Here is a 10,585-nt window from a genome sequence, read left to right as displayed (position 1 = left end):
CAAAACAGAAACAACAGGGGTGGCTTCGTTGGTGAAGGGTCTGCCTTGGGCTCGGATCCTGAGCCTGGGGTCCCTGGGATGGAGCCCAACGCAGGCTCCCTGCTCAGAGGGAAGCCGGCTTCTCCCTCTCCTGCTGCTGCTTCCCCCACCCCCCACCCCCGCTCGTGCTCCCTCGCTCGCTCTGTGTCAACTAAATAAAATCTCTAAATAAAGGCAGTACCTGTTCTGCCAAATGGAAAGGCAACCTACAGAATGAGAGAAAAGATTTTCAAACCATGGGTCTGATAAAGGGTTAATATACAAACTCTGTAAGGAACTATGGCTCAGTAGCCCCCCCCCCAAAAAAAATTCCAATTTAAAGATGGGCAAAGGGATGCACATTTTTCTTCTGAGGAAGACCTGCAAATAGCCAACAAGAGCGTGAAAAGGTGAACATCACTAATCAGGAAAATGCAGGTGGAACCCACAAGATACCAGCTCACACCTGTTAGAATGGTTTTCCCAAAAGGATGAAACAAACAAACAAAAAAAAGGTGAAACAAGTGTTGGTGAGGATGTGGAGAAAAGGGAACCTTGTGCATGGTTGGTGGGACTGTAAACTTCTGCAGCCTCTGGGGAAAACTATAGGGAGGTGCCCATAAAAGAATTTAAAAATAGAACCATAGAATCCAGCAATCCCCACTCTGGGTGTATCTCCAAAGGACGTGAATTCACGGTCTCAAAGAGATAGATGCAGTCCATGTTCACTGCAATAAGCAGGACCTGGAAATAACCTGAGTGTCCACTGATGGGGGAATGGATAAACAAAATGTGATATGTGTATATCTCTGTAAATATAAAGACTTGTAACTGTGTATAATATACATAGTTTGTATGTATTTATACAATAGTATGCATCAAGTATAATTATTGCATATATAGGTATATATATGCAGTATTAGTCAGCAAACAAGGATTTGCAACATCATGGATGGAACTTGAGGGTTTATGCTAAGAGCAAGAAGTCAGAGAGAGACATACTGCATGATCTCAGTTACAGATGGAAATTTAAATAAAGAACTGAACTCCTAGTGATGGAGCAGCAGGCAAGCTGAGGACAAAGGCTGAGCTGACGCCCTGAAACCCACCCCCCAACTCTGGGTGGGACCTGTATGACATTTTTCCAGGTACCTCCCAGTCGTCTTAAGGTCAGTACCTTGCCGGACAGGAAAACGAGTTTAACTGGACAATGGCAAGACTTCCGTGTGGTCTAAGTATCTTGCAGGTGGGTCCTCTTTAGCATATGAAAGTTCTCTTAAAATCTTCCTTTTCCTTACCTCTCCCAGCTCCCAGGTATATCATCACCACTCCTCAGGATCCTAGGGCAGCAGCTCGTCCTGCCCACAGGCCCTGTCCCCACGCCTTAATAAACTTACCATTTTTGCACCAAAGAGGTCCCAAGAATTCTTCTTTGGTCATCAACTCCCCACCACACCCCACTGAAACTCACCTACATTCCAAAACTACATCACTAGAAACAGAGTAAGCTGGTGGTTACCCCGGGGCTGGGGGGTGAAGGTGTTCAAAGGATTCAAACTCCATTATAAGTTCTGGGGATCTAACGTGCAGCGAAGTGACTATAATTAACAATACTATATACTTGAAAGTCACTAAGTAGATTTTTTAAAAATATTTTGTTTATTTATTTGACACACACATAGAGATCACAAGTGGGCAGAGGGGGGGAAGCAGGCTCCCCACTGAGCAGAGAGCCGGATGTGGGGCTCAATCGCAGGACCCTGGGATCATGACCTGAGCCGAAGGCAGAGGCTTTAACCCACTGAGCCACCCAGGCTCCCCAAAAGTCACTAAGAGTAGATCTTAAAAGTTCTGACCACCACACACACAAATAATTGTGAGGTGATGGATGTTAGTTACATGATAGTAATCATTTTTGCAATATAGACTTCAATCGTCCTCTACTGCAGCTTAAACTTACGTGATATTATGTGTCAATTACATTGCAATAAAGCTGGTGGGAGCGGATGGGGAACAAAACAAACTACTAAACTTTTTTTTAAGTTGACACAATAAAATACTGATTTTTTCCTTTGATGATTTTTTTTTTTTTAGTAAGAATTGATTTTAGGGTACCTGGGTGTCTCAGTTGGTTAAGCAACTGCCTTCAGCTCAGGTCATGATCCTGGAGTCCCCAGATCGAGTCCCGCATCAGACTCTCTGCTCAGCAGGGAGTCTGCTTCTCCCTCTGACCCTCCCCTTCTTGTACTGTCTCTCTCTCTCTCTCTCTGTCTCTCATTCTCTCTCTCTCAAATAAAATCTTTGAAGAAAAAAAAGAAATGATTGTAGAGAGAGCATGCATGTGTGGGGGAGGGACAAAGCGAGAGGGAGAATCTCCCAGGGACTTTTCGCCTCCATCTCAGGACCCCGAAATCATGACCCACGACCTGAGCAGGAATCAAGAGTGGATGCTTAGCCAACCATAATACCCAGGCACCCCTTGAGAAATACTTTGATCCTTCTTAAAAAAATAATTGCACACACAAAAACAAATTGTGGTTCTGTTTTCCTGGTTCCCTAAGCTCGTGTCAGAATAATCCTAAACTGCATAAAAAGGAAAGAATCACTGTGGGTCATCTGTTTGTATAAAATGCCAAGAGATGGGTAAAGAAGGTAGGGCAAGTTAGTGGTTATCGGGTTGTCTTCAGGGCCTGGTATGCCTTTCTGCAATGATGCTCTGGGTCCCATTTTTATGCCTAAAACAAGAAGACAACAGCCCGGACTTCCCCAATCTTAGTTTATCCCGGAATGCAAATCCCATGATTTGTCCATCTGGTTGCATTTGTCAGTCTGGTTCTCTGCTGTATCATCAGCTCCTGGGATAGGGCCTGGATTATGGAAGGCAAGTAACACTAGGAAATTAGGAAGAACACAGTAGCTTCAGTGAATCCACGCCCCTGCAATGGAACAGGGGCCAACCACTGACTGGATCCAGACAGCAATAGACGGTTCTTAGATGGGATGGTCTGACCGGTGCTTCCAGAAGGAGGAGTCAGAGAGTCAGAGACAGAAGTTGGAGTAGTGGGAGCCTAACACTAGGGCAGCAGGAATAGGACACGGAGGCCCTGGGCTTTCCAGCAATACCAGCATTTTCTACAACCCAACTACTTACTCTAGCATCGAGTCTCTTAATGTTGTCCATTGCTGTGTATAGACCCCCAAAGTCAAGAGACATGAAGACCACCGCCAATCATTTCAACGTTCACAGTTTTGCTCACTGAGGATGGCTTATCCTCTCTGTCCCTCGAGGTGGCCTCTGGGGTACCCTGGTGGCTAGAGGCTCCCACCTGGCCTCACTCCCCTGTCTGGTGCCTTGGTGCTCGCTAGGGTTTGGGGGACACCTCCAAGTGGACTCACCCTCCACCAAATCCTTCTCATCCTGTAGTCAGGCTGAGCTTCCCAAGAAGGCAAATGTAAAACACCAGTCGGTGCTCAGGTCAAAGCAAGTCACGATCAGATCCACCCAGATTCAAGGGGAAAGGCACTAGATCCCACCCCAAGGACCTTCTCCATACATTCATTCCCATATTTATCCAATCAACACGTGGAGCTTATACAGGTTCTAGATCTTGTGCTAAGACCTTGGCGTACACATACAAAAAGGACCGAGACAGTCTTACCACCCAGGAGCTCCAAGATGCTGTCTTGGGGTCTGGGCTGGGGATGTGGCCCCAGAGCAGAGGAAAATGTTCTACGGGAACATAGACAATGTTGTCTTCACTGGGTCTAACTCAGGTGTTCCTGCTTTAGGACCCCCCCCCCCCGCCCCGCCCCGCCCCGCCCCGGAACCTGATGACTCATTCTTTTTTTTTTTTTTTAAAGATTTTATTTATTTATTTGTCAGAGAGAAAGAGAGCACGCACGAGCGAGCACTGGCAGACGGAGGCAGAGGGAGAAGCAGGCTCCCTGCCGAGCAAGGAGCCCGATGTGGGACTCGATCCCAGGACGCGGGGATCATGACCTGAGCCAAAGGCAGCTGCTTAACCAACTGAGCCACCCAGGCGTTCCGACTCAAGATCCTTCTTAAGCAAAAGTTACTTTGAAACAAATCAGTCTTCCGAAGACAAATGATACTGCCCTCGAGTTCCTCAGCCGGTTCTCAAAAACTACCTATTCCTTGTCACTACAAACTTTGACACAACTCAAGTAGGAATTTCTTAGCTTAGCATCCCCAGCTACATTCCCCAGGGGGCTGTCCCATTGCTCCCCTCCCCTTGCAGGCAGGATGAGCCTTCTGCAGGCTTTGCTTACTGGTCTAACCGTCTGCATGCATTACTTCATTTAATACTCCTCACAAGTCTGCTACGGTGCCATCCTTACCCCCTTTCACAGAAGGGAAAGCAGGCTCACAAGCTCAATAAGTTGCTTATTGTCTACACACCTGCCTGACTTCAAAGCCCGCAGACCTCACCGACAGGCCGGCTTATTGGCGCCTAGGGATGGGAGTCAGATGTTTTGGCCTACACTCCCTCCCGGTTCAGGGAGGGACTCAGATTTGTTAGTATTTCTACCTGAGGTTACACAGTCAATACACAAGCAGGATTGAATGGAAGTACTTTTCATACAACTTTAAACCTGGGTGTTCTTCCTGGGTGGCGGAGTCCATACCCCAGGTCAGCAAGAAAAGGCCTGGGGGCAAATCCGGCCCACCATCTGTGTTTGTAAATAAAGCTTTATTGGCACATACCCATGCCCTTTACTTACATGTCCCTGGTGGCTGCGAAGCCGAACTCTGACTCTGTGGTCCTTTACGGAAGCTGTTTGCAGATCCTCGTCTATCCTGTAGACTAATCTTTTAAATAAATCTCATTGTTTTCTCAGGCATAACAACATCCTGTTGCATCGCTGAGTGTGTGAAAGGTACCTTTGTGTTTTCAAGAATACCACTGTTTCGCCAGAAGGGAGGAAGGTGGGGAGAGCAGGGGAGGCCCTGGGTGAGATCAAAGGCATTGAGAGCACTCAGGGTGTGAGGAGCACTGAGAAATGTATAGAATTGTTGAATCACGATATCGTACACCTGGAATTAATACAACGTAATATGATAATTGCACTTCGATTTCAAATGAAAGAATACTACTTTTTAAAGACTGGTGCATATTTTAATATACTAGGAGTCTCAGAAGGAAGGAAGGAAGAAAGAAAAGAAAAATGGGCTCAACCTGTCCCAGGCTCGGGGTGGTGGTGGAGGGACTCAGTCGGTGTCCGCTGATGGCACAGAGGGCCTGCCTGGTGTCCCTTTGCTCCAGCGGCCATAGCAATGATACCACAGACTGGGGGGCTTAGACAACAGAAGTTAATTCTCTCACCTCTCAGAGGCTGGACGTCCAAAGTCGAGGTCGTCAGGGTCGGTGTCTTCTGGGCCTCCTCTTTCTGTGTCTTCACACAGCTTTTCCTCTGTGCTCCTCAGTTCAGTCCCTAACAGCTCACTCTACCCTCTCCTCCCGCAGCCCTCTTGTACCTGGGACGCCCCCCAGCTCCCCCTTTATCTGCTCCCAGAGCGTTACAAGGGAGAACTCGGGGGTACCCTCGTTCCCTAGGATTCCAGCTGTAAAATCTGAACCAGAGTCTGAAATGAGGGGATTCAAACTCTCACCTAGAAGCAGAGTGAGAAGCCACGAGGCACCTCTCTCTCCGCTTTATAGGACTATTCTCAGGTGGAGGGAGGCTAGCCCTTCCCCCAACCTAGCAGGTGCGCTCCCACGGCTGGAGGCTGGAGAAATTAAGTGTTACGATTATCGGCACACCTCCAAGATCCATCTTACAGCCTCAACGAGACGTTGTCTGGGTGGCTTCTACAATCTGCCCGCCCTGTCGCTCTGCCTGCAGGTGTCAGGGTCAGCGTGGGGGACCTGGTCACCGAGAAAGGGTCCCCAGGGCTGCGACGCCCGCTCTGGACACTAGAGGGCGCACCAGGGCCGCAGCTCACAACTGTTTTAAGGGCTTGTTTTCAGTGCGACAGAATGCTAAGAGCCATTTCCAATAAGGAGAAACTTATTACTTACTGCATGGAGCACTGGGTGTGGTGCATAAACAGTGAATTTTGGAACACTGAAAAAATAAAATTAAATTTAAAAAAGAAGAAGAAGAAGAAGAGTCACTATCCACCCAGAGGCTTCTAAACTGTGGGGAGGCTGGCAAACGTGAACCATAGTATTTTGCCCTCACCAATTTATACTGAAATTTCCAACCTACCTTGAACACCCATCCACCCAGGACTCAGAGCCCACTGTTAATATTTGCTACACATGCTTCGTGACCCACCCATCATCCAACAATATATGTCATTTTTGTACACTTGGAACACAGCAAGGCACATTATTTTGAGATTTTCTTCTTCCTTTGGGTCTCTCCTCTCTCACTTCAAGCAGCCAGTGAGGTATCTTTAAAGTCCCCTGACTGGGTCTCCTGGGTGGCGCAGTCCTGATCCCAGGTCATGATCCCAGGGTCCTGGGATCTGGGATCGAGGCCTGCGTCGGGTTCTCTGCTCAGTGGGAAGCCTGCTGCTCCCTCTCCCGCTCCCCCTGCTTGTGTTCCAGCTCTTGTTGCCTCTGTCTCTGTCAAATAAATGAAATATTTAATAAATAAATAAAGTTTCATGATTGTAAGACTCAGGGAGGACTGGCTGCCGGGGGCATCTGGGCAGAGGGGACCCAGGGTCTTTCTGACCAAAATGGTGAGCATCTTAGATCCCTGTGTCCTGATGACTGAGAACATAAATGTGTCGGCTTCCTCTGTACCCCACGTGATGGACTGAACTGTGCTCCCCCCAAATTCTAGGGCCAAAGCCATGACCTGGAGGAACCTCGGGACGTGACTGTATTTGGAGATAGGACTCTGCATTAGGCCAGTAAGTAAATGGGGGTCAATTAATTGAAATGAGGCCATGAGGGTGTGCCCTGATCCATTCCAACTGGTGTCCTCGTAAGCCGAGGAGATGAGGACACAAGAGAGACACCAGGAATGATCTCACACTGTCCAAGTCCAGGACACAGTCCAAGAGAGGACACAGTGGGGTGACAGGTGTTTGCAAGCCTCCAAAGGAAAAAAAAACAAAAAACGAAAAAAACACCTGGATCACCGACTTCCAGCCTCCAGAAACTGTCAAAATTATATGCCTGTTGTTGAATTCCGCCCCCCCTCCCAAACTTTGGTATTTTGTTACATCAGCCTGAGCAGACTCCCATGAACCAGACTTGGCCCCTGGGAAACCCGGGGATTCTGAAACGAGCAGCTCTGAATTTTCCGCCAACCCAGCATAGTGCCTCAAAGGCCAGTGGGAGAAATAAAATGATTTTTGCAGGCCTGACTTTTTTCTTTCTTTTTTTGGTTGGGAGTCCTATCCAGTCCCCCACGAAACCCCTGAAGAGGATGGGTGTTCATGAAGGAATGCTCTGGGGGCAGAAGAATGGGGTCAGGGACGGCTTCTCACGGAACACGGGGCATGCTTGCGATCGTGAAAAATTAGTGGGAGCCTTCTAGAACGGCAAGGTGGGGAAAGCTATTCTAGCCAAGGGGACAGGTCGGAGACATGGTGTACAGGAGCATATCAGGAAAACGACCCATAGTGGTTCACTGAGTGCCAACTCCGTGATGGGCATGCTTCTGTGAATTTAAATATATAAATCACGTAGCCCTCACACCCATCCTGTGGGGGTGTGTGTGCTATTATGATCCCCATTTTGCTGAGGAGAAACTGAGGCACAAAGGGATCTACCTGCCCGGGGTTACAAAGCTTGTAAGTAACAGAGTTCAAATGCCAACCTGGGTCCCCTGCTTCCCCGTTTCCATCCCTCCCCCCCACCTCACTATTTAGCCCCCCCCCCCCACAGCTGTCATCATTGAAACATGAATTCAGGAGGAAGTAGGGTCGGGGACAAGGCCAGGAGATGTGCCTGGGAGCCAGCAGACGTCAGAAGGTGGAGGACCCGCACGCAGCTGCATTTCTGGTCTTGGTTCTGCTGGTGCCACGTGAACTCGCAAGGGACCCAGGTTTACTCTTTAATTCTTAGTTCACACTGGGGTTGTTGGATACATTCTCAGGGACGTCGACAGAATTTTTACGTGCATCGGGGTTCCTCACGTCCCTCGAATTTGAGAAACACCGTAGCAGGGATCCTCAGGTTGGGGGGTGGGGTGGGGTAGACACAAGAGACTGGATGCTGGGAATCCAGCTGTGTCCCATGTGGGGGCTGCTAATGGCCCAGGGTGTCAGGAGGGGCCCAGGGAGGAGGGGGCCACGGCACACCTGGCATCTGGGGAGACAGCATGGTGCTATCGGGGGTGCATGGACTCCAGGGGTCTTGGGCATGAACTAGACCAGCCGGGTCACCTGGGACAAGTTTTGCAGCTCCCCAGGATGGGGCGAGGATTACAGGAAGCAGTAGAGGTGAAGGCTTGCTAAGCGATCAAGTATGAATTCACAGTGGTCTCCCCGCAATCCTTCTCTCTGTTCTTTCCTCCCTCCCTTCTTTTTTTTTTTAAAAAGATTTTATTTATTTATTTGACAGACAGAGATCGCAAGTAGGCAGAGAGGCAGGCAGAGAGAGAGAGAGAGGAGGAAGCAGGCTCTCTGCTGAGCAGAGAGCCCGATGTGGGGCTCGATCCCAGGACCCTGGGATCATGACCTGAGCCGAAGGCAGAGGCTTTAACCCACTGAGCCACCCAGGCGCCCCATCCTCCCTCCCTTCTTCCATGCTCTCCCTCCCTTCCTCTCTCACACCGGATTGTCAACCTGTACGCGTCCTCCCCTCTGGACTGTGCTGCCCTCAGGGAGAGGACATGGGTGGGGAGGCAGTGGGCCTGGCGCCGACGGAGAGAACGCCCACACCAGGCCTGCGGGAGAAGTGGAGTCAGTCCTCAGAGTCCGCTGCCGGATGCAGGGTGCGTGGGGAATAAAGGAAACTTGGAAATCAAGGGGAACTCCAAGGATTTGGCCCGGCAAAGCAGGCAGATGACGTTGCCTTTTGCAGGATGGTGGGAGGCAGAGAGGAGAACAGGGTTAGGGGGTCTAGCAAGGCTCCCATGTCCGTCATGTTATGTTTGAGTGGCCGATCGTGGATGGATGTAGCACGTAGTGAGTGGCACGTGTGACTGGTGTTCGAGACGAGTTCAAGGGTGTCAGCGTATATTTGACCTTTGTGGACATTCAGATGTTACTTAAAACCCGGGAGCTCATTGAGATCTCCTGGGGAGACAAGGGCCGTAGGGAAAACGTGCACGGGCCCAACTCAGGGACCGCAGCATTCCCGACACCAAAAACCAGAGCAGAGGAGGTCGAGCCAGAAACAAAGCCCGAGCAGGAGCCGCTGATGAGTCGGATTGAAACCAGTCGAGGAGAAGAAAGAGAAGAAGGTACTAAAGCAAAGGGGGCAAATTCAAACCACCAAATGCCAAGAGGTCAGGCTCCACAAGAACACAGGAGGGGCCACGAGTGGTCACATTAGCCCCACTCTGCACACTCCATGGGGTGATCCTAGCGCCCCTTCCCACTCGCGACAGACACTACCTCAGAATCCTTCTTAACACTGTTTTCGGATGCCACCGCTCAGAGATTCTAGGTGGCACATGAGCTAAATCTGTTTGCCTTTCCTGCTATCATCCAGTCCCCTAGTTCTGCAGACGAAGAAACTGAGCTCTAGAGAGACTTAGTCTCCCAGCATTTCGCCAGCAGACACCCCGTATTCTGCCTTCCAGTCTAGCACAGTGGTGTGGCCCCGAGGAAAACCATTTATGTGGATTCCATTGTGTTTTTGTGGAATCCTTGTGTACTAGTCAGGCTCCTCCAAATATACCAGTAAAGAGAGAGTATGTGTGTGGGAGGGGGTAGGGAGAGAGCAATTTATTTGAAGGAATTGGCTTATGTGGTCATGGAAGCTGGCAAGTTTGAAATCTGCCGGGTGAGCCAGCCGGCCAGAGACCCAGAAGAGCTGTGGATGAAGCCACCTGCCTTCAACTGATTGGACAAGGCCCACCCACATTGTGAAAGGTCATCTGTTCTGCTTTATTCAAAGTCTACTTATCTAAATGTTTCCCTTACCTAAAAAATACCTCGACAGAAATATCTAGTACAACGTTTGACTCAACATCCGGGTACTGTGGCCTAGCCTAGTGGACACATTCCCACTCACCATCCCATATTGGTTTAGATTGGCTTTTTTAAGACACTGAGTTAAAAGTCATCTTGTCTGATGTTAGGAGGAAAGGTAGAAATGGGGAGAAGTGACCTCGGCTGACTGTCCCTTGCTGAGGGAGCATCTACAGGGAACCTGACTTTGGCGATGATCATGTCATCTGAGATGTAAGGACCCCCCAAATTTTTCAAGCTACAGTTTTTTCGAGCACTTGCTATATATCCGACACCATGTTGAACACTTGCTCTTTTTCAGGATTAGCTCCTCTGGGATCACCCAAGCCCCTGGGCAAGCTCTGTTGCCTCCCCCAGGACTCTGACCCAGGAAGCCAGCCATCGAACCTCTTTCTCGGGGACCCAGCAGTAATTCTGGTCCCCTCCCCACGGATTGGAGGGCAG

This window comes from Martes martes, assembly GCF_963455335.1.
Source record: "Martes martes genome assembly, chromosome: 16".
Lineage (NCBI taxonomy): Eukaryota > Metazoa > Chordata > Mammalia > Carnivora > Mustelidae > Martes > Martes martes.
Note: the sequence above shows the minus strand (reverse complement) of the source record.